This window comes from Pelophylax lessonae (genome assembly GCF_965119305.1).
Source record: "Pelophylax lessonae genome assembly, chromosome: 12".
NCBI lineage: Eukaryota > Metazoa > Chordata > Amphibia > Anura > Ranidae > Pelophylax > Pelophylax lessonae.
Genome location: NC_138779.1, coordinates 64,092,180 through 64,117,503, shown reverse-complemented (window position 1 = coordinate 64,117,503; position 25,324 = coordinate 64,092,180). Strand labels below are relative to the sequence as shown.

Below are 25,324 nucleotides of genomic sequence, written 5' to 3'. Positions count from 1 at the left end.
GGTTGGACTCCCTTTAACCAACTCCCTTCTGGCTTCTTTCAGTTTTTTACTAGCCTCTCTTCAGTAGGATTCCCTGCTAAGCCTAGCTGGGACCTCAATGTCTTCAAAGGCTCTATAGCTTCCTCTCTGTTTTTCTCTCTGCCCCAGAGGCAGAGCTCCCAGCACAGAGGTCTCCTCCTTAGGGCTGGACCCAGGAATTCTGCATCAAGCTACCATGGCTAAAAATATTTATATGCCACCCCTCCACTTTCTGGGTATACCTCCACAGGGATTGGCTGGACCCCCATGAATATTCAGACTGCCTTTTCTGCTCTCCCGCCCACTCTACTTTTAGAAGTCTCCAGAACACAGAAGAAAGTAGCAGAACAGCAGCCTCTGAGACACTAAACAGCCCTAAGTAATCAACCCCTGATCCACTGTACCTAGCAGCCTACTCTGAACTAGGAGGGTGCTACAAGTACATACCAATACATTTTATTTTTAAATGCTGCTTCTGCTTCCCATTTGATATGTTGCTGAGTGGGGCTTCTCCGCAGAAACTTCTGGTCCCTTGATCTCCCCTCTGTCCTGCACTGTGTATCATATACATTTTTCTTTCTTTAAAATAACTGTTTTCACTGTTTTAATCCTTTATTTCCATCCTATTGCTGCTGATCTCCTTGAACATATTTCAGTAATTTTCTGTCTATTTAAACTAACTTTAGTGTTGGCTGTACTGTTAGTAGCTTCCTGTTAGTAGCAACAGAGGACCATTCTAATGCACTGTGTGTCACCATGGCTGCTTGTAATCTTCACCAGGGTTGTGTGTGGCAGGGTAGCAACACAGAGAGAAATTGGGAGACTGCCAGGAAGTGACTGTACAAGGTAGGATAGATAATCATACCTAAAACATTGTATAACAGTTGTGCTCCGCTATAGTCTTCATTGTGTAGCCTGACCTGCACTGCTCAACCTCTGCACAGAATTTACTTAGAACAGAACTTGCAAATGTACTTCATTGGAAAGCCTGTAGCCTGTAGATTGACTTTTCATTAAATAAAATAAAACACCTACTTTATATTCCCTAACTGAGCAAAATCCTTCTCCATTGGTGTCTCACATGCCCCCCTCCCAGATACTGCAGCTGACTTTGGGAAGGTCTCAATAACAGACGTAGTGCTATCAATCTAGAAATCAGTGGGCAGGACTAAGTGTAGCCAGGAGCTGATTGACAAGCTATAGGCTAGTGAATCAGAAGTGATAATGATGATAGCCACACCCCTTGCAACATTTTTTATCCCACTCTAATTAAGTGGGTACAGCCTTACATGAGAGTGGCAACTGTGCTCTGAATTTAGGATCAGTGCAGCATTGTTGCCACAACATCACAGGAAGCTGCATTAGGTGGAAACCACTGGTAGGCTTAGTTCCACTTCATCTGTAAGTAAAAACTACAGTATATGAATTAAAGTGGTTCTAAAGGTGGAAGGTTTTTTTTATCTTAATGCATTCTATGTATTAAAAGATAACTAAAGGCAATTTCTTTTTTAGTTTTGGACAGAGTGGAGAGGAATCAGAACACCTGGCAGTTTTTATTGCTGTCTGTGCCCCCATTTAGGGAGATTCCCCCATTCTAGCTGTCCTGTTTACCATTATCATTGAAAGTGAAAGTAAAGAAATTCCAAATTTTGGGTTGTCCCCAGAAAAGTAACAGAGGGGAAATATTCCAATGGGGACACTAGTTCTAGTGACCTGGGGGTCCCCAGGGAATTTCTCTAATTTTCAGAGATTTCCCCTCACTTCCTGTTTGGCTATGGGATAGGACATAAAGGGAAATCTCCGCAATGGGACACAGATGGCGAAAAAAAAAATCTGGAAGGGATTATAACTCTCCCTTCCGCTATCCAAAAGTTTTGCCTAAAGTTCTACTTTAGGATACAAACCGTCAGTGTGCAGCAACCCCCCGCAGCCCTCCTAATGCTTACCTAAACCCCATCTTGATCCAGCTTTCTTACACGAAAGCCTCGGATGTCTGGGACTCTCCTTCCTGATTGGCTGAGCCATTAGCTCCCACTTCTGTCAATCAAAGTCAGTGAGTCAATGAGGAGAGAGAGAGGAGGGAGCCAAGATGCGGCTCCATGTCTGAATGGACACACAGAGCAACGGCTTGGCTCGGTTGCCCCATAGCAAGCTGCTTGCTGTAGGAGCAGGAGGGAGGGGCCAGGAGCACTGTCTAAGAACCCGAGAAGAGGAGGATTTGGGCTGCTCTGTGCAAAACCACTGCACAGAGAAAGTAAGTATACAGTATCTCACAACAGTTAGTACAGCCCTCACATTTTTGTAAATATTTTATTATATCTTTTCATGTGACAACACTGAAGAAATGACACTTTGCTACAATGTAAAGTAGTGAGTGTACAGCTTGTATAACAGTGTAACTTTGCCGTCCCCTCAAAATAACTCAACACACAGCAATTGACATCTAAACTGCTGGCAACAAAAGTGAGTACACCCCTAAGTGAAAATGTCCAAATTGGGCCCAATTAGCCATTTTCCCTCCCCAGTGTCATGTGACTCATTAGTGTTACAAGGTATCAGATGTGAATGGGGAGCAGGTGTGTTAAAGTTGGTGTTATCGCTCTTATTCGCTCATACTGATCACTTTAAGTTCAACATGGCACCTCATGGCAAAGAACTCTCTGAGGATCTGAAAAAAAGAATTGTTGCTCTACATAAAGATGGCCTAGGCTATAAGAAGATTGCCAAGACCCTGAAAGTGAGCTGCAGCACGGTGGCCAAGACCATACAGCAGTTTAACAGGACAGGTTCCGCTCAGACCAGGCCTCGCCATGGTCGACCAAAAGAAAGTGAGTGCACGTGCTCAGCATCATATCCAGCGGTTGTCTGTGGAAAATAGACCTATGAGTGCTGCTAACATTTCTGCAGAGGTTGAAGCGGTGGGGGGGTCAGCCTGTCAGTGCTCAGACCATACATCGCACACTGCATCAAATTGGTCTGCATGGCTGTCATCCCAGAAGGAAGCCTCTTCTAAAGATGGTGCACAAGAAAGACGGCAAACAGTTTGCTGAAGACAAGCAGACTAAGGACATGGATTACTGGAACCATGTCCTGTGGTCTTATGAGACCAAGATAAATGTATTTGGTTCAGATGGTGTTAAGCATGTGTGGTGGCAACCAGGTGAGGAGTACAAAGGCAAGTGTGTCTTGCCTACAGTCAAGCATGGTGGTAGGAGTGTATAGGTGTGTTCCTGCTATGTTCCTAATGGTGAGTGCCACATCCCGAATATGCAGAGCAAATTGTAAAGAATCCCCTGGGGGTGGGACTTTATAGGCTACTCGAGAAAAAGTAAAAGTTGTTTTAAATATAATGAATGTTTATTGATATACACAAAAAAATGTAAAGAGAAAAATACATACAAAATATATGTTCAATGTACAATAAAACTTGGCAAAACTGTTATTTTTTTAAAAAAGTGTGCATATACACTCAACCGACTATTCCAGGTATGATCCAACGTTTCGAGGTGGAAACCTCTTCTTCAGGGATTGTACTGGAAATAGTTATTTATGGTTGGTTGGAATATGAACACAAATGAATTGTTTTGCCGCCAGATAAAAACAAGGATTTTCGTATAGCACCCACAGGAAGTAGTAGTCTTGTAGAGAAGGTTTATACAGGTATAAGGTCAAGATGGTACCAATAGAAATGGAGCAGATGGGATGTGCAAACTAGAGACCAAGTGTCACAACTGGAGTCCAATTATAACCTGATCAGTCGGGCAGAGGCCAATCACATTATACTTGGACTGGTACTCGTTAGGCGATCCTTCTCCCAGCAGTGGATGTCATGGTGGTAGGAGTGTCATGGTCTGGGGCTGCATGAGTGCTGCCGGCACTGGTAAGCTACAGTTCATTGAGGGAACCATGAATGCCAAAATGTACTCTGACATACTGAAGCAGAGCATGACCCCCCCCCCCTTTGGAGACTGGGCCGCAAGGCAGTATTTCAACATTTTAATGACCCCAAAGACACCTCCAAGACGACCACTGCCTTGCTAAAAAAGCTGACGATAAAGGTGATGGACTGGCCAAGCATGTCTCCAGACCTAAACCCTATTATGCACCTGTGGGGCATCCTCAAATGGAAATTGGAGAAATGCAAGATCTCTAACATCCACCAGCTCAATGATTTCATCATGGAGGAGTGGAAGAGGACTCCAGTGGCAACCTGTGAAGCTCTGGTGAACATGTCCAAGGGGGTTAAGGCAGTGCTAGAAAATAATGATGGCCACACAAAATATTTACACTTTGGGCTCAATTTGGACATTTTCACTTAGGGGTGTACTCACTTTTGTTGCGAGCGGTTTAGACATTAAAAGCTGTGTGTTGAGTTATTTTGGGGGGACAGAAAATTTACACTGTTATACAAGCTGTACACTCACCACTTTACATTGTAGAAAAGTGTAATTTCTTCAGTGTTGTCACATGAAAGATATAATAAAATATTTACAAAAATGTGAGGGGTGTACTCACTTTTGTGAGATACTGTAACATGTTTGTTATTTTTAAATGAAAAAAAAAAAACAAGACTTTAATATCACTTTAAATAATAGGTAAAACCCACCATAAACGTTTTGGGGAAAGCATGCAGAAAGACATATGTTCACAAGTAGTAACATTGTGACTTTTCTTTTTTAAATTACAGAGTCACGTTAAGGGTATTTAGTGCACCCTGGCATCCTGCTATGTATTCATGAAAGATTTATTACTTTGCTTTCAGTTCTGTAAGTACAATCTGATCTGACATCACTTGTAAGGTTCATTGAGCCCTTTGAGAAGAGCTGAAGCAGTATACATAGGCACCTAGCTGCAGGGCTGGATAGAAGTGAATAGGACCAATTCTACTGCTATTAATCTAGTGTAGAAATCATGTACATGTGTGCACTGCAGCTGTGCTCTGTATAGGAATCTTTGAACCTAAAAAGCCTTATCAGAAGTGCAAAATTTGCACCGTGCTGCACAGAGCTGAAAGCACAATGACACGGTATGTAAAAGCATCTCCAATCCTAAAAATGGGTGATTGGAATTTGACTTAATCGTTATTATTAGAAAATATGAATACATGGAAGTGTCTATTAGGACAGTTTTTCACCTCTCAGATCTCCAGAGAAGGTTAAATGGTTTACACAGCCCTACATTTCCGCCTGCCTATGCACCTGTCTTGGATTTCAAGCTGATATACATGCACACAGTCTTTTATAACTGTAATTTCATGCTGAGGGACTCTCTGCTCTTGAGTTTCATGAATTTTTAATCAACAAAATAGGCAGGAAATTTAAGCAGAATAAAATCCCCATGTCTCTGCTTTTTACCTTAGATATAATTTGGTGTAGGAAGATAACAGGCCTGCCACTTGATTTCTCCTTGACTCCTTGACTGTGCCTGCATGTTATTACTCAATTTGGTATATTTTTGTCTTTGTGGACATCAATGAAAAGCAGAAACTATGACCATTTTTTTCCCTAAAGAATTAGAATATTGCAACATAAATATATTTGATATTATAAAATGTGTTTTTATTGAAAATATAGAAACTCTTCATTCATTGGTCATACTGCTGGATTATCTGCACTGTACCTTAGTAAGCAATACAGAGAGCAAATTGAATTTTCTAATAGTCCATATAGCCGTTGCAAGCTGATAGATTTTTACAAATTTTACATGGTGCACCGTGTAATCCACTTGATAAATAGTTCATAGCTCTTCCCAAGTAGGATCGTAAACAATCTTTAGCATATTGTATTTTTCAAATGTGTCAGGTCTAAACATAAATCTTTTCAAAATAGACGCCATGGTAACACATCTTCTAAATAATTGTAGAACATTTCTCCAGATGAACATAGCAGAGCCTATACCTATCCCACTGGGAGTCAGACTAGCTATGAATCAACATGAACCAATTAAGGCAATTTACGATTTCTACCATTTCTCTCTGTGTTGCTTTTGGAAAGTTCTCCTCACTTAAGGTCTATTAAAATAATGCCAGCAGGACAGAAATTGACTGTAAACCCCTAAACAGAACCCCAGATAGCAGTAAAACCCTGACAGAGGTTCTACCTAGTGATGATCTGAACATACCTTAGTTATATTTGAGCAGGGGTTTGGAAAACATGACTAAAGTGTGGGTTTTGGTTCCAAACCTCTTTGAAATCAATGGAAGAGAAATGTTAAAAAACAGCTCTTTTCTAGGCTAATATGCAAGAACTTGTCAAGCAAGTGAGGCAGGGATCTGGGCATTGCACTGAGAACCTGTACCAAAGCAAAACAAAAAAAAATAAAAAATCTGAAAAAATACCATTTTGCAGGGAGCAGCAATTTTAGTAATACTTAAAGTTAAAGTGAAGTAGGTTTTTCCCTATCTTTGTGAGCAAGCCAGGAGTTTTGAAGCACATCAAGGTTGGTTTTGGGTTGGAGACTGTATGCAGTCAATTCACTGATTATTCAAAAATACTGTAAGAAGAGCTAATTGGAGTGTGGTTGATATTTTTACCTATTTTAAATAAAGAGTGGAGACCAACTGTGATGGCCAGTACCCAGGTTGTCCATGTGCAGGAGAGGTCAGTTTTAAGCAGAGCTATAGATCTGTGTGTGCTTCAATTATATTGTGAGTTTGATCAAGGAAAGTAGACAGATGTCTCGACAAGTAAAGTAGACAGATGTCTTAACTAACTTGATAGTAAGGTATTTGCTTTGCTGACTGAACAAATGTCGCCTGTCATCACCCAAAACAAAAATTTGCTGAAACTTTGTACAAGGCTGGCACCCATTATTCCCTTTGGAGAAAAGGAAACAGTCTTCCTTAAGTGCATTCACTGCCTTTAGCCAGTGGTGGAGTTGAAGAGAACATGGTAGTGGGTTTTATTAAAGCTATCCAGGATTTGAGAACTGACATATTTCTCTAAGGGGTTCCTTCTCCACGAGAAATCAGCTCATCTATGGACAGTCGAAGAGTCTGATCTCTAACTCACATACATTCGTATTTAGAAACTTTCAAAACGTTTTCAGAATTGTAGCATTTTATTACAACCCAAATTTTATAAATAAGTAAATAAGCAATTTGTTTATTGTCAATTTAAGTTGTACTCCTGCTCACATCATAGACGTTAATGTTTTACATATTTCTAACAAGAAAAAAAAAAGAGTTTAAAACAAGCTACATCTAACCTCTCTAACTGCCTGCATGGTGAAGTAATTCATCCTTAGGCCTCATGCACACTGGACGTTATCAAAACGTCAGTAGAAAGCTGTAACTGTAGAAGGAGTTTTTCAGATTTTTTGCAGTAACATCTTTTCAGTGTTTTTGAGCTGTTTTTAGCTTTTTTTCAGCTGTAGCGTTTTTTTTTTTTTTACCTTTTTTCAGCTTTTATCAGAGTTAGAGCATTTTTACAGCTGAAAAAATGCCTCCTAAAACCCTCTAGTTCTGGGGGGGTTTCCAGCGAAAAAACGCCCCTGCCAAAAACTGCTGATAACAGCCTATGTGTGCATGGACAGATATGAGAACATGCTGGGAAGTTTACTGGCTGCAAAAAAAAAAAAAAAACGTCTGACGCCAAAAACAGCCGCTGTAAAAACGTCCAGTGTGCATGAGGCCTTAAAGTTTACAACAAAAAAAAAGGAAAAATAATACAGTGTTTCAGATGTAGCACCTAGTTTACACTAGAAGGGTTGTCAGGCTGCCAAGATTCTGATTCTATATAAAATAAATAGGAAATGAGCTGTGCTTCTGCAGTGAATTTTAATTATGATTTTTTTCCACAATGCCTGTAGCTCCAGAGGAGAATGAGAGATTGTTTTAACTACTTCCTGTCCATAGGACTGTTTATATACGGTCTCAGGAGCAATCCGTCATACCAGGCTTATGGCTGCAGCTGCAGCCAAGTTTGGTATCTATTTACTTGACACTGCATCATCTCTTCTATTTTTTTTTTACTAATATATTGGGTATTATATTGTATTTGTGTGCTCTATAATTAATTTAGGTGTATTTGTTCCTGAAAATCTGCATTTCATAAACAGCTGCAAAAATATTGTGAGACATAGAAAATTGCAACAGCATTTACTTTCAGAAAATATATAACGAATGGGGGTTCCGAGTAATTTTCCAGCAAAAAAAAAAATAAATAAAATATGCTGATTTTAACATGTACATACAGTATGTGAGAAATGTCAAAATTCCCATGGACGGCAAGTGGTTCAAATGCTTTTTGTGCTGGTTGAGAATATGCAAACACTTTACTGTACATAGTCTGGGAACATGATCAATTTAAAATACTTTGGTTTCTGCACCTTAAATGCTTGAATACAAAATATGTTATACGATATATACTTGGAGCACCCCTATGTTCACTAACATTCATCACTTCCATCTCCTGCTCTACATTCTACAATTTCCTGAACTACAGCATAATATTAACCGATACCTAGTGATCTAAAAATATGCATATTATGCATGTTGCTAATAAAATACTCTTTGTTGCACAGGTAATTAGTCTGCAGTCTATGTGCACTGTGCTTCTTGACTACAAATCACAACCCAATGAGTGAGTCTTTACTTCTTCTCTTTATTCTTCTTTGTTGACTGACAATAGTGTAATAAAAAGTGTCAGGTGTGGGAAGAACAACAGCATTCTATGTGGGCTGATTTCTCAGCTGGAATTGCATTATTTATTCTGGCATTATCTTCACTCCGATTTAGAATTTTATAGTAAAAAAAAAAAAAACAGTATTAAACCCAAAAGCAAATATTTTTTATTATATTGCAGCTTACCAATTCTGTGATCGTTGCATTTGTTTCCTTTTTTTATGCTTTCTTTTCATCTGGTGATCTGGCCAGTAAATCTATTGTTTTTCAAAAACACAAGCTCTCTAGCAGAATGTATCAGTTTACATGAATGAGACAACCCACCTAACACTGGCAGGGGTTATTTAACCACTTCAGCCCTGGAAGGTTTTACCCCGTTAATGACCAGGCCATTCGGCACTGCATTGCTTTAACGGACAATTGTGCGGGCATGTGATGCTGTACCCAAATACAATTGATGTCCTTTTTTTCCCACAAATAGACCTTTCTTTTGGTGGTATTTGATCACCTCTGCGGTTTTTCATTTTTGCAATATAAACAAAAAAAGAGCGACAATTCTGAAAAAACACCAATATTTTCTACTTTGTGCTATAAAACACTCCCAATAAAAAAAATGTAAAAAAATCTAATTTTTTTTTTATCAGTTTGGGCCAATTTGTATTCTGCTACATATTTTTGGTAACAAAAATTCCAAAAAGTGTATAATTATTGGTTTGCGAAAAAGTTATAGCATTTACAAACTACGGGATAGATTTATGAACTTTTTATTTTTTAGATTTTATTTATTTAATTTTTTTTATTAGTAATGGCAACGATCAGTGATTTTTAACAGATCTGCGACATTGCGGCAGACAAATCTGACACTAAAGTGACACTTTTTGGGCACCAGTGACATTAATACTGTGATCAGTGCTAAATAATAAGCACTGTTACTGTATTAAAGACACTGGCAGGGAAGGGGTTAACACTGGGGGTGATCAAGGGGATAAATGTGTTTCCTATATGTGCTTTCTAACTGTTTTGGGGATGGATTGAACAGAGGCAGAGAGAGATCAGTGATTCATCTTAGCTGAATCACACATTCTTTTCCTGCTTCTCTGACAGGAGAGCTGTCTTACATTGTTTACATTCCAGATGGCTTTCCTGTCAGTTTTGTCAAAGATCGCAGGAGGCCTGCGGCGATCGAGCCCGCTCCTCCCATGGCCTGGCTCCCGATGTGTTTAATTACAGCGTAAGCGCTACTCCGGCAGCGCAAGCGCTGCCAAAACCGTGTGCACATAATCACGTAGATCTACGGGATTATGCGCAGCTGAGCCGCCCTGCCGCAGTATATCTGCGCGGGGCGGTCGGCAAGTGGTTAAACGATCAGCTTTCATTTATTCATGCAAAACCTTTAAAGAAGAAAAAAAAATATTTACTGTAACTGATTATAAAGTGTGAGCTGGAGTTTGGTTTCAATTTGTTTAGTGTATTTAAATCTGATAATGCATTTAACATTAATTGTTACGCTCTCAGTGACCCTGTGAGGTGCTCTTCGGATTCTGTCTGCAGGGAATTACACTCTACTGGTGACAGTATGCAAAAAAAATTCCACAAAAAATTGTGACAAATAAATTACAACTTCAAAAAACTTGCCATGCCTCTTACTAAATACCTTGGACTGTCTACTTTCTAAAAAGGTCATTTGGGGGTGTTTGTGCTGTCCTGACATTTTCAGGCCTTAAAAGGTAACACCACTTTCGTGGGGGGGGGAAAAAATAGCAAATAAAGAAAAAACAATATAGCGTATACAATTGCAACACAAATGATATTGTAATTGAATGTTATTAAAAATGACCTTTTCAATCTTCAGCTGTTGTAGCTTTCTGAAAATGCAATGCAATATGGCTACCTGGAGCTGTTCTGTACACAGAATGTATACTGACCACACCCCAGAAACATAATTTCCTGCTTGTGTGATTGGCTCACCAATTTTCCTAGAAGTCTGCCTAAGATACAAGTCAGATTTTTGGCATCCCCTGCAACAAAAAATGTCATTTTTGGTGAGATACTCCCAAGAGGAATACGTCTTAAGTGATGCAGGCCCAGCAGATTTCCTCATTAGAGCCCTGCAGCTGCCACAGCTGATAGATAATTATGAAACCACTCCCATTAGAACCACTTAGCACAGAGGCACAGAGGAACAAACAATGATTTCTTCAAAATAACAAAAGGTAGAAATCTGCTAAAAAGTTTGTTAAAATCTCTGCAATGTACAGAAATCACCCAGAGAGGAATGTTTTTTTCTCAACAAAAGTGGAGTTACGCTTTAAGAAAAGGCCATCAGTACACCAGGATTGATTGATTGATTTTCAAATATATATATATGCCATAGTTTGTAGACTCCATAACTCTCCTATAGACTAAATAATATACACTGATATGGGTTAATGTTACCAAAGAAATAAGAGTATATTTTGGCCTTAATTTATGAAGAAAGATTATCTTTTTTTTTTTTTTAATTTTCGGTCTTTTTTGTTTATTTAGCAAGAAATAAAAAAGAAAGCTCTATTTGTGTGAACAAAATGATAAAAAATATAATTTGAGTACAGTATTGCATGACTGCGTAATTGTCATTCAAAGTGTGACAGATCTGAAAGCTGAAAAATTGGCCTAGGCAGGAAGGGGATAAAAGTGTCTGATAGTAAAGTGGTTAATTTATTCCTCAAAAGCTACCATGGAGATCAATCCACTTTTTATTCACCAAACGCATTTACAAACCCAGTTACCTTGTAAAATTAGCGGTGACATTATCACTGTGCTGTACACAGCCTTTGCAGAGAGCGGAGCCATGGGAGGGGCCCAGCAGGACCACCCACTACAGGCTGCCTGCAGGAAATGACAGGAGGGGCGGAGACAAGACTAGGCACTCTGCACAAGGAGATAAAGCAGCAGTGACTGGTCTTTAATACACAAAGCTCTTCTATATACTGGATCACTGCCCAGTTCTGGAGGAAATACACACAGCACATGAGGATTCAAATAAGAATACATATGTTCCTTATACTTAAATAAGAATACATATGTCCCTTATACTTAAATAAGAATACATATGTCCCTTATACTAATATAAGAATGCATATGTCCCTTATACTTAAATAGGAATACATATGTCCCTTGAATGTAAATAGGAATACATATGTCCCTTATATTTAAATAAGAATACATATGTCCCTTATACTTAAATAAGAATACATATGTCCCTTATACTTAAAAGAGAATACATATGTCCCTTATACTTAAATAGGAATACATATGTCCCTTGAATGTAAATAGGAATACATATGTCCCTTATACTTAAAGCGGTTGTAAACCCTAGAAACAAAAAAAAAAAAAAAAAAACCTGCAAGACAAAGGCATAATGGGCTAGTATGCATTCAGATCTGAAGAAGGAGGCTACGCCTCCGAAACGTTGTCCTTAGCAACCCCATGCAAGTCATGCTCTGGGTCCCGATCGTGGAGTCTGCCTCTGCTTAACCGCATTGTCAGTTTCTCTGAGCGGCTATAGCATCCGGCTCTTGGAGGGTGTGCGGCGGCGGCTGGACCGTGCGCAGGCTCACCACATCGAGTCTCCTTGAGTAATCCGAGGCGGTTGGCTTAGCCGTACGATACTCACTGACTAGTGCAGGACGAACAGCTGAGCCGCCGAGGCTAGGAGGAGAGAGCCCTGTAAACATCATCGGGAGATATTTATTTCCATGCATGACTTCCTATCTGTTTGTGAGTACCTGTTTTTATGGCTTCTATTAACTTCAAATAAATGGTGTTACACTAGGGCGGTGTGCGCTCTGTTCCTTTATTTTTTGTGTAAACAAGCTGCCTGTCATTCTCCCCGGTGTATGAAGGATGATCATACGGTTCTACTATGTAGAACCGTTGATCACTGTTCATACATCTGAAGCCACAGCCAATCACAGTAGAAAGCATGCCCCTAGGGACACACATAGCCCCTTCCTTTCAAAAAAAGTTAACCCCTTCACTGCCAGTGTATTTTTACAGTAACAGTGCATATGTATAGCACTGATTACTGTAGAAATGTCACTGGTAACCCCAAAAGTGTCAAAAATGTCAGTCAAGGGTCCGATCTGTCCGCCGCAATGTCGCAGTACCGCAAAACAAATCGCAGATCGCCGCCATTACGCGTTAAAAAAAAAACAACAAAAATGACAAAAATCTTTCCCTTTGTTAGTAAACGCGATAACTTTTGCGCAAACCAATCAAAATACGCTTTTTGCGATTTTTTTACCAAACATAGGTAGCATAAAACAAATTGGCCGAAAATGTTAAAAAATTTTGATTTTTACATTTTTTTGGGGGGGAATTTCATATAAAAAAATGTGAAAAATATTGCTATTTTTGCAAAATTGACGCTCTTTTTTTGTTTATAGCGCATGATCAAAAAATCGCACAGGTGATCAAATACCACCAAAAGAAAGCTCTGTTTGTGGGAAAAAAAGGACGCTAAATTTAGATACAGCGTCGCACGACCGCGCAATTGTCCGTTAAAGTCATGCAGTGCCGAATCGCAAAATACCCCCTGGTCAGGAAGGGGGTAAAATCTTCCGGGGCTTAAGTGGTTAAATAAGAATACATATGACCCTCATACTTAAATAAGAATACATATGACCCTTATACTTAAATAAGAATACATATGTCCCTTATACTTAAATAAGAATACATATGTCCCTTATACTTAGACACTTTCTGCATATCTTTAACATTTTGCTTTAAGAATATTCCGGTAGAACGAAAAATGTTGCAGTTGGAGCAAAATATGAAAGCTGTAAGATTGCTCCAATATGTGTATGTGTATTCCAGAGGCAACAGAAATAATAATTTACAGTCACTTTGATCTTTAAATGATAATGTAACTTCAAACCTGAAATGTTTACACATTAAACATAATGATAAAATGAAATGTTCGGCTTTAAAACTTACCGCCTTATCTCTTGGAAAATAAGGTAAACTTTAGCAATTATTCCCAATTACTTGAGTACTGCATCACATCTTGAAAGCACTAACTGGAATATGCAAAATAAAAATGACTTCCGGAGATAGCAATGTTTACATCAGCTCCAAACTTTATTTCAAAGAAACTTATTTACTAACCACTTCAGCCCTGGAATGATTTGCCCCCTTTATGACCAGGCCATTTTTTTACGATTCAGCACTACATTCCTTTACCGGGCAATTGTGCGTTCATGCAGCCCTGTACCCAAATAAAATTGATGTCCTCTTTTTCTCACAAATAGAGCTTTCTTTTGGTGGTATTTGATCACCTCTGCGATTTTTTTTTTTTTTTTGCGCTATAAACAAAAAAAAAAGAGCGACGATTCTGAAAAAAACAAAAACAAAACAATATATTTCACATTCTGCTATATAACATTCCCCCAAAAAAACAAATAAATAAAAAATTTAATTTTTTTCATCCGTGTAGGCCAATTTGTATTCTGCTACATATTTTTGGTAAAAAAAAAATCCCAATAAGCGTATATTGATTGGTTTGCGCAAAAGTTATCGCGTCTACAAACTAGGGGAAAGATTTATGTTGTTTTTATTTTTATTTGTTTATTTATTTTTTACTAGTAATGGTGGCAATCTGCGATTTTTAGCAGGACTGCGGCATTGCAGCAGACAGATCGGGCACCTAACTGACATTTTTTACACTTTTGGGGGGGCCAGTGAATTAGTGATTGCCGCTTTGCACCCACGATCGCTCCCCATAGAGACAGAACGGCGGTCTGCCTTTGTAAACACAGCAGAGCGCTGTTCTGTCAGTAATGAACACAGAGATCCTGTGTTCCTATTACAGTCGGTCCCCGGGTTACAAACAAGATAGGGTCTGGAGGTTTGTTCTTAAGTTGAATTTGTTTGTAAGTGGGAACGGATACATTTTTTAACCACTTAAGCCCCGGAAGATTTTATCCCCTTCCTGACCAGGGGGTATTTTGCGATTTGGCACTGTGTGATTTTAACGGACAATTGCGCGGTCGCTCGATGCTGTACCCAAATAAAATTGACGTCCTTTTTTTCCCCCAAACAGAGCTTTCTTTTGGTGGTATTTGATCACCTGTGCGATTTATTTATTTTTTTTTTTTACCTGTGCGATTTTTTGATCATGCGCTATAAACAAAAAAAGAGCGACAATTTTGCAAAAATTACAATATTTTTCAAATTTTTTTTATATGAAATTCCCCCCCAAAAAATGTAAAAATCTTAATTTTTTAACATTTTAGGCCAATTTGTTTTCTGTTACATATGTTTGTTAAAAAAAATCGCAATAAGCGTATTTTGATTGGTTTGCGCAAAAGTTATTGCGTTTACTAACTAAGGGAAAGATTTTTGTCATTTTTATTGGTTTTTTTTTTAACGAGTAATGGCGGCAATCTTGCGGTTTTTTTTTTGCGGGACTGCGACATTGCGGCGGACAGATCGGACCCTTGACTGACTTTTTGGACACTTTTGGGGTTACCAGTGACATTACTACAGTAATCAGTGCTATGCATATGCACTGTTACTGTAAAAATGACACTGGCAGGGAAGGGGTTAACTTTATTAGTGATGCAGTGGCTAAGTGTGTCCCTAGGGGTGTACTTCTTACTGTGCAGGGATGTGGCTTTTCATGTAACAGCAGAGATCTACGATCCTACATAGCAGGACCGTATGATCTCTGCTGTTACACAAGGGAGAAAGACAGGTGGCTTTGTTTACATTAGCCACCTGCCTTTCTCCCTCTGTAACTGATGATCGCGAGTGACCGGCGGACACCGGGTCCGCCGGTCACACGCGCCGGGACCACAGTGAATGGACGGGGGCGGAAGCGCGCGCCACCTATCGCCCCCTATTGGCTCGCAGGCGAGTGACAAACCCATACATCACTTTGCCTGCACGGGGCTGACCGCCGCAGTATATGTACTTGCGGCGGTCGGCAATCGGTTAAGTGTAGCTCCAGGCAAAACAATAATTTTTACATTTTTTGCATAGCATTGGGAAGGGTTAACACCTCTGTAAGGTTTGTTTTGCTGTCTGTACCCCTGTTCAGAAGATTTCATCTCACTTTCTGTCCATATGACAACTGGATTTTGAAAATTTTGGGTTGTTTTGGAAAGAAGGAGTAGTATTAAAGCTTCAGTGGGGACACCTCTTTCCCATGAGAACTTTTACAGGACTGAATTCCCTTCCTAGGGGGAGATTTCTCCTCACTTCCTTCTGTCTTCATCCGTTTGTAAGTAGGAGTCATTTGTAAGTCGGATATTTGTAACCCGGGGACTGCCTGTATTTAGGAACACAGGTCTCTGTGTTCATTCAGCAAGCCCCCCCCCCACAGTTAGAAAGCATCCTCTAGGGACACACTTAACCCTTTGATCGCCCCTGGTGTTAACTCTTTCCCTGCCAGTGTCATTAGTATAGTAACAATGCATATTTTTAGCACTGATTACTGTAGTAATATCACTGGTCCCCCCAAAAGTGTCAAAAATGTCAGTTAGGGGTCTGATCTGTCCACCGCATTGTTGCAGTCCCGCTAAAAATGGCAGATCACCGCCATTACTAGTAAAAAATAAATAAATAAAAATGGCATAAATCTTTCCCGTAGTTTGTAGACGCGATAACTTTTGTGCAAACAAATCGATATACACCTATTGGGATTTTTTTTTTTTTACCAAAAATATGTAGCAGAATACAAATTGGCCTAAGGGCTCTTTCACACGGGCGGTCCAATCAGATCCGCCTGTCAGTTTTTTAGGCGGATCTGATCGGATCCTCCATGCAGCACTATGGGGCACCGGATGTCAGCGGAGACACCTCCGCTGACACCCGCTGCCATACGTATCCAATCATGTCCGTGAAATCTGGACAGTTGGAAACCCTATTTTTACATCCGTCCTGGGGATCGGATCAGATCGGATGAGAACGGACAAGCGGTCCGCTCTCATCCGATCCCCCATAGAGAGCAGCGGGAGCTGTGACACCTCCCTCTCTGCACTGCAAGCGGAGACGGAGCTGTCATCTGCCGGCTCAGTGGGGATCGGCGGATCGATCCCCACTGAGAAGCACGGATCCGCCTACTGTGTGAAAGAGCCCATAAATTATGAAAAAAATTTATTTTTTATTTATTTTTATTTTTTTTATTGGGAATGTTATATAGCAGAAAGTAAAAAATATTGTTTTTTTTTTTTTTTTGTCAGAATTATTGCTCTTTTTTTGTTTATAGCGCAAAAAATAAAAATTGCACAGGTGATCAAATACCACCAAAAGAAAGCTTTATTTGTAGGAAAAAAAAACATCAATTTTATTTGGGTACAGCATTGCATGACCGCTCAATTATCAGGTAAAGTAATGCAGTGCCGTATCGCAAAAAATGGCCTGGTCATTAAGGGGGGAAAACCTTCCAGTCCAGAAGTGGTTAGGCTGTCTCATCATTATCTTGTATGAGTCCAACAAAAGTGGTGTCATTAGCAAACTTCACTATACTGTAGTATTTAACTCATGTATGGGAATACAGTTATGTGTAAAATAATGTGAACAGAGCTGGACTCAACACACATCCCTGTGGTGCCCTTGTGTTCAGAGTAATGATATTAGACACCTGATCTCCTATTCCCACCATTTGTAGTGTATTTGTTGGGGAATCTATAATCCATGACTAATTTGTCAAGAACTACCGTGTTAAATGCTGAACTAAAATCAATGAATGACATCTTAACATATGTGTTTGAAAGCTCAAGATGAGTCAAAGCAGTACGCAAAGCAATAGAAATTGTATTGTCTGTGGATCATCTGTTTGCATGATAGGCAAACTGATACTTATCTAGATCAACAGGAATGCTTGCCCTAGGATGTGATAACACAAGCCTTTCAAAACACTTCATGAAAATTGGAGTTAGAACAACTGGATAATAATCATTTAAGCATGTTACTGTTGATTTTTATAGGAATTGGGAAAATAGCACACCTCCCAAATTTTTGAGATGGCAACAACAAGTGACACCTATTAGCAAAAGTCATAGGACACACACCCTGTCACGCCCCCCTTAACCACTTGCCGACTGCCCCATGCAGATTTACTGCGGCAGGGTGGCTTGGCTGTGCATAATCATGTAGATCTATGTGATTATGTGCACGCGGTCTTGGCAGCGCGAGCCAAACCATGGGAGGAGCTCGATCGCCACTCGTGGAGTGGCAACAAACTACGGTACATAAAAATCTCCATAGGCTACACTTTGAAAAATGTTAACTGTTACCTCTTTAGGGTTACCGAGGAGGTCTTGTGTTCAAACTATTGCTCTCACTCTAGCGATTGCAGTGATACCTAAACACTGTTTACATATGTGGGCACGATTTAGATATGTGTTCGCTTCTGCGTGCGAGCACAGAGGGACAGGGCACTTTACTTTTTTTTTCTAATTTATTTTTACACTGTCCCTTTAAAAAAAAAAAAATTGATCACTTTTACTGTAAACATCCAATGTGACAGTAATAGGCAGTGAAAGGTGCTCTTTATGGAGGGATCTGGGTTCTAAAGGACCCCAAATTCCTCTTCTGAACTTAAAAGCATTTGAAATGCCAAGTTTGGCTGTTTTGAATGCTGTCATTTTTGTTTTTTAAAATCTGGCGCCTTTAAGGCTCCAGTACCCTGAAGTGATGGCATGACATCGCTTTCGGGTTTCTACATCTGAGATCTGATCAAAGCCGAATCTGACTTTGTTTGGGTTTTCAGCCTGACGAGAGACTCAGGCAGGACCGCTGCAAGGAATTTTGCCGCCCTAGGCAAAATAAAATTTCCCCCCCCCCCCCCAATATGCTCTACCATCCCAAGTTGCTGAAGTGGTTAAAACCAGTGGCGGCTGGTGCTCTATTGATCGGGGAGGGGGGCAGACAGACCTGGTTAAAACCCCTTCAGTGACTTACGGTAAGTCATTTACCTCGGGTCAGGCTCCGCTGGCACCCCCTGTTTAAGTTGCGCTCTAGGTGGCTGCCTAGGTCGCCTTACTGGTAGAGCCGGCCCTGGACCTCCGGAAGGTTCTTAGTTTTGACAAAGCATGCATAGTTGTGTGAAATGCGTCATCCTTTCACCCCCCTGCTACATGCCTGTAACATCTGTGCTGGATTTTATTATCAATAAATCTTGATTGAATCCCATGGGAAGTGCGGCCATTCCTCATTTCATCGTTCCAGATTCCCTGCAGAAGTGACAGGGCGTGCACCCCATCCCAGGAGCCTGTTCAATTTTGGCCCAGTGGATCCACCTAGAGCAGTGATACTAGAATTTAGCCACGGAAGGCGGCGGAAGAGGGGGGAACGCTCCCTCACGCTCCTTGTAATAACCACCGAGCGGCTGTTCAGCAGCATTGGTTGTCATTACAAGAAAGCCGACCATCGGCTCTAAACAACGGGGTGATACCTGCAGCTGTATATCACCCCGGTACAACCCCCTGAAGCAGAGGCCGCATATTTGCATTCCGTCGGTGTGAAGGGGTTAATATTCTACCTTACAGTTAGTGAATGTAGGTAAAATAAAAAGAGGACCGGTGTATAAATTATAGGACTCAAATGTCTATTAAAAGATTCAGACATTACATATTGTTTACTTACCCGTCTTTTTTTTTTTTTTTCAGTGAATATTTGAGTTTTGCGGACACTGAAATTCAATACTTATGAGCCTAATAGCAGCTAATTGAAAGAAATCCTGTCAGGCCTGTGAAGTTTCGTTGATTATTCTATGTATTTTTTGCTTGCTAGCTGTCAAGGTGTCACAATTTAATTAAATGTTAGGAGCGAATGACTCAAAGCCGAGCCTGTGTGTGTGTTGGTGGTGATTGGAAGTGGGGGTTTATGTTAAACAAAGAAACAATTCTCCCTGTTTCTTTCCATTCTTTCATAACACAGAGACTGCTAAAAAAAAAAAAACTACTAAGGCTGTTTAACCACTTGCCGACTGCGCGCAGTATATTTACTGCGGCAGTCAGCCCCTCACAGGCAGAGCGACGTAGGTCTACGTCGCTAGCCTGTGAGGCTCTGGGGAGCGAGCGCGCGCCGCCGGAGGCGCGCTCCGGCGCGGTCACGGACCCCCCCGCGCGTGTGAACGGCGGACCTGATGTCCGCCGCTCACTCTGCGATCGTCGGGGGAGAGGGAGAAAGGCAGGCGGCTAGTGTAAACAAGCCGCCTGTCATTCTCCCCTGTGTAGAAACAATGATCATACGGTTCTACTATGTAGGACCGTTGATCATTGTTCCTACACCTCAAGCCACAGCCAATCACAGTTAGAATCACGCCCCTAGGGACACACACAGCCCCTCCCTCTCAAATAAAGTTAACCCCTTCACTGCCAGTGTAATTTTACAGTAACAGTGCATATTTATAGCACTGATTACTGTAGAAATGTCACTGGTAACCCCAAAAGTGTCAAAAATGTCAGTCAAGGGTCTGATCTGTCCGCTGCAATGTCGCAGTACCGCAAAAAAAAATCGCAGATCGCCGCCATTACGCGTTAAAAAAAAAAACAACAAAAATGACAAAATCTTTCCCTTTGTTAGTAAACGCGATAACTTTTGTGAAAACCAATCAAAATACGCTTTTTTGCGATTTTTTTTACCAAACATATGTAGCAGAAAACAAATTGGTCGAAAATGTTAAAAAATTTTGATTTTTACATTTTTTTGGGGGGAATTTCATATAAAAAAATGAGAAAAATATTGTTATTTTTGCAAAATTTACGTTCTTTTTTTGTTTATAGCGCATGATCAAAAAATTGCATAGGTGATCAAATACCACCAAAAGAAAGCTCTGTTTGTGGGGAAAAAAAGGACGTCAAATTCGTTTAGGTATAGCGTTGCACGACCGCGCAATTTTCCGTTAAAATCATGCAGTGCCGAATCGCAAAATAGGCCCTGGTCAGGAAGGGGGTAAAATCTTCCGGGGCTTAAGTGGTTAAAGTCTCTAAGCTGCTTCAAGAAAAGAAATTATTTGGTTTACTTTTAAATCCAATAGTCAGTAGGATGAGTGATCTAAGCAAAGTTCGGAAGCAGGAAATCTGTGAACCTGAACATATTGTCCAACCCTTTTGAAGTCTATGGGAGCCAAATCTTGCTTTTTGCAGGCCTTTTTCCAGGCTTAGGCCTCATGCACACAGGGCGTTTGAAAAAACAGGCTGCAAAGCCAGTTCTGACGCCAGGAAAAAGCATCTATAAAAATGTGCTTTTAGAAGCGTTCTATATTGGTGTTAATGCACGTTTTAGCCACGTTTGGCAACGTTAGCGTTTAGCAGCCTTTCTCTGCCCTCTTCTATTTTCCAACCTCAAATTCAACTACTACAGCCTAAAAACCTCTGACGTGGCCTAACGCTGTATGCGGCGTTAAGGAGGAAGTAAACTCTTTCTTTTTTGTTCTTCCCTGCAAAGTAAATGCTTAACGTGCAAGTATGCATTGCATAGCATTTGCACTAGTACATTATGTGACGCTTACCTGCAATGAAGCCTGCGTTGTCCCTGCTGCCAGCTGTATCCATCTTTGCCCTTCTTCCTTCCAGGTCTGCGAACTCTGGCTGTATTACTGGCCGAAGCCGCATGACGTCACTCCAGCGCTTGCAGGCAGGAGCTGCCAGCCACGGCACAGGGCTCTGAAGAAACGGGGCGACCATTTCTTCAGAGCACGTGCATCGATGATGTCATCGGCTGCATGCAATGTAAATATCTCCTTAACAGTGCAAGTTTAGGAGATATTTACAGTCCCTATAGGTAAGCCTTATTAAAGGCTTACTTATAGGAAAAAGTCATAAAAAGGGGTTTACAACCACTTTAAGCCTTTAGCAGCATCAGGCCTTTTTACAGCTTAACGCTGCTGATCCAGAATGCGCTGGCTCTTGGGTTTTTTTACAGCATAAAACGCCTATGCCACTTACAGCTGCTAAAAGCCTGCGTGTGCAGGAGACCATAGAATAACATGGAGGGGCTTTTTTAAGCTGCAAAGAAAAACGCCTGATGCTCCTAAAAGCAGCTGTATAAACACCCTGTTTGCATGAGGCCTTATTGTCAAGCTATTGGTGATTGAGTACTGCCATTAGGGACATTTACTAATGAGGGTAAAAAAGAAAGGGAGAGGGTCTATTCTGTTCCCTCTTTCCACATTGTATGCGTGGATTGAGGAAGCTGTTTTTTTTTTTTAAATTAGTCCTCTGGCTGATTGAAAAAAAAAATGATACATCTATGGGCAGCCTAAGGGGGTCTCCACTCTGGATGGAGGAGCAATGAAAATACCCCTGGACAGCAGCATTGTCAGTCTATGGAGAGGTTAGTGTTAGATAAGCAGATTTGGATGGACTTTATATAAATACTTTGTAAATAAAAGTTGACCATTGGAACCACCCCAGTCAGTGTAAATGGTTTGTCTCAACACTATAACTGCCACTCTGTCTGGACAGCTTGGTCTGTTTAAAAAATAACAGACTTACTTATTGCATCACCAGGTGAAAATGTAAAAAAAGCCTAAAAAAACGAATGCAGACATCACATCTAAGAAATGATGATCTGGATCTTACATTTTATCTTTTTGGAATTTAATAATGAGAAACCAGCACATACACAGTTGTGCTGTAGGGTTCTATTGGGAATTGAACCCTGCGGCACATCAGCGCATGTGTGGAGGGGTGGGGAGAACCTCTTTCTTAGGTGATGAAAGTGCTATTTCGCAGCACAGATAAGTATGTTTAAAAAAAAATGTCCATTGATGGGGGGTCAGGACAGCTCCAAACATAATTTAACCACTTAAGCCCCGGAAGATTTTACCCCCATTCCGACCAGGGGGTATTTTGTGATTCGGCACTGCGTGACTTTAACGGACAATTGCGCGGTCGTGCGACGCTGTACCTAAACAAATTTGGCGTCCTTTTTTCCCACAAACAGAGCTTTCTTTTGGTGGTATTTGATCACCTGTGCGATTTTTTGATCACGCGCTATAAACAAAAAAAGAGCGTCAATTTTGCAAAAATAGCAATATTTTTCACATTTTTTTATATGAAATTCCCCCCCAAAAAAATGTAAAAATCAAAATTTTTTAACATTTTCGGCCAATTTGTTTTATACTACCTATGTTTGGTAAAAAAAATTGCAAAAAGCGTATTTTGATTGGTTTGCGCAAAAGTTATCGCGTTTACTAACAAAGGGAAAGATTTTTGTCATTTTTGTTGTTTTTTTTTTTAACGCGTAATGGCGGCAATCTGCGATTTTTTTGCGGTACTGCGACATTGGGGCGGACAGATCGGACCCTTGACTGGCATTTGTGACACTTTTGGGGTTACCAGTGACATTTCTACAGTAATCAGTGCTATACATATGCACTGTTACTGTAAAAATACACTGGTAGTGAAGGGGTTAACTTTATTTGGGAGGGAGGGGCTGTGTGTATCCCTAGGGGCGTGCTTTCTACTGTGATTGGCTGTGGCTTGAGCTGTAAGGACACTGATCAACGGATCTACATACTAGATCCGTGTGATCAGTGTCTTTACAGCGAGGAGAATGACAGGTGGCTTGTTTACACAAGCTGCCTGACATTCTCCCTCTCCCCCGCTGATCGCAGAGTGACCGGCGGACATCGGGTCCGCTGGTCACACGCGCGGGGGGGTCCGTGACCACGCGGGAGCGGGAGCGCGCCTCCGGGGGCGCGCGCTCGCTCCCTAGACCCTCACAAGCTAGTGACGTAGCCCTACGTCACTTTGCCTGTGAGGGGCTGACTGCCGACGTAGATCGGCGTTAGGCAGTCGGCAAGTGGTTAAGATGAAAGTCCACTTTAACATTATATGTGCACATTAGAGGCTGCTTCCTCACTTAGGCTTTATGTACACGGGACATTTGAAAACCTCTCCTGCAGGATGGAACTTGACAGCTAGTAACTGACGGTTAAAAATGTCAGTTTTGCCGTGTTCACATGCCATGTTTATGCGCGTTTAGTGGCGTTTGCATTTAGAAGTGTTTTTACATTGTAAAATGGTCAGAAATGTATCCCCATTGAAGACACCTATAAACAAAATGCTTTAAACGTGACTTACCGCGTTCAGACGCATTTGCACACTGTTACAATTTGGCATTTCAACGCATTTTTTTCGCTTTAAAAAGAAATGCCACTAAACTCAACTGCTTCTAAACGACTTTGAACGCCCAACTGCTCCTAAACGTCCGTTTATCAGCAGAAGTGTACATGAGGTCTTAGACAAGCAGCTGGGGGCGTTAAAAAAGCGATAAAAGATATTGGTCGTCTTAACCACACATTTTTATTTTGGATAGAATGTGTAATTGCGATATCCTTTGAGCCACGTTCAGCGAGCTCAGCTCCTCCCACTGCTCATCCTCCAATGTATCCACTTCCCTCTCCCAGTGGGCTAACATTTGCAGGGGGTGACGGTCTATGAAGGACCCCAGCAATAGTGAATAACCCTTAAAGGTGTCAACAGTGGACATAAAATTAAATACAGGAGCGGGAGACTGGACCCACAGGTCGTCCCCATCTGGGCCCTTACCGCGTGCTGAAGCTGCATGTAATAAAAATGCATGGACTTCGGAAGGTGAAATGCCTCCCTCAGCTCACCGAATGACCGGAGTGTCCCATTACGAAATACGTGTTTCAAATGAGTAACTCCATGCACCATCCACCTGGCGCTGTAAGGCAGCTTGGCCAACTTAGGGTACCTAGCGTTCGCGGAAATATGACTAAGCCAGTGTAACCCACCACCTGCTGACTTTTTTTTTTTTTTAATCCCCTTCTCCCACCCCCTCCCCTTTACCTTCTCTCTCTCACCTGCTCTACTCCTTCCCGCCCCCTTTTTCCATGTCCCATCCTTTTATTTAGACTATTAGCTTTGACATAGATCTAATATAGAGCCCTATGATAACATTAATTCAACATACTTTAGCCCCCCCCCCCCGACCATTACATCTACACCTATTACACTACCTTTCCGAACTTTTTATAAACACACTTGGTCTCTACAATGAGCTCACAAGCCCCCGTATACAAGATTCTACCTTAAGACTATTCCACTGCACTCATTCTTAGCTACTACCTCCACCTAATTCTGTTCTGAGTTTTATGCTTTCTTTAAGAAACTAAAATTTAGGCCTCATATCTCTATGCCTGTGTGTTGCCACATGTTCATTTGGTTTTCACTACTGTTTTGTTTTTTGATGTTGTTATCTTATCCCATGACCATAAATGCCTTAATCTGTAAGGCCCCTTTCACACTATCCATCCGTCGGACGGACTCCGTTTATCTCAGCGGGGGATCGATCCACCGATCCCCTGCTGAGCAGGAGGATGACAGCTGTGCGCAGACACAGCTGTCAGTTGCCCATACATCTCTATGGGGAAATCGGATTGGGAATGGACCATCGGTCCGTTCTCATCCGATCCGCTGGATGGATGGAAAATAAGGTTTCCATCCGTCCAGATTTGATGGATCGGATGGGATGTCAGCGGACATGTCTCCGCTGACATCCGATGCCCCATAGGGATGCATGGGGGGACCGTTCAGATCCGGCAAAAAAATGGACAGGCGGATCTGAACGGCCCACTTGTGTGAAAGAGCCCTAATAGACTATTGTAACGATTGAAGTTGTTTTCTTGTAATGCTCTATGATGTTTTATCTCAATAAAAA

General features: G+C 41.0%; 1 protein-coding gene across 3 annotated transcripts in view; it reads right to left on the bottom strand.

Annotated features, from left to right (window-relative positions):
• The window catches only part of DRD2 (dopamine receptor D2), a 577,257-nt gene that overhangs the window by 362,424 nt on the left and 189,509 nt on the right, over nt 1-25,324 (bottom strand). The gene's annotated exons all lie outside the window — the stretch shown is intronic.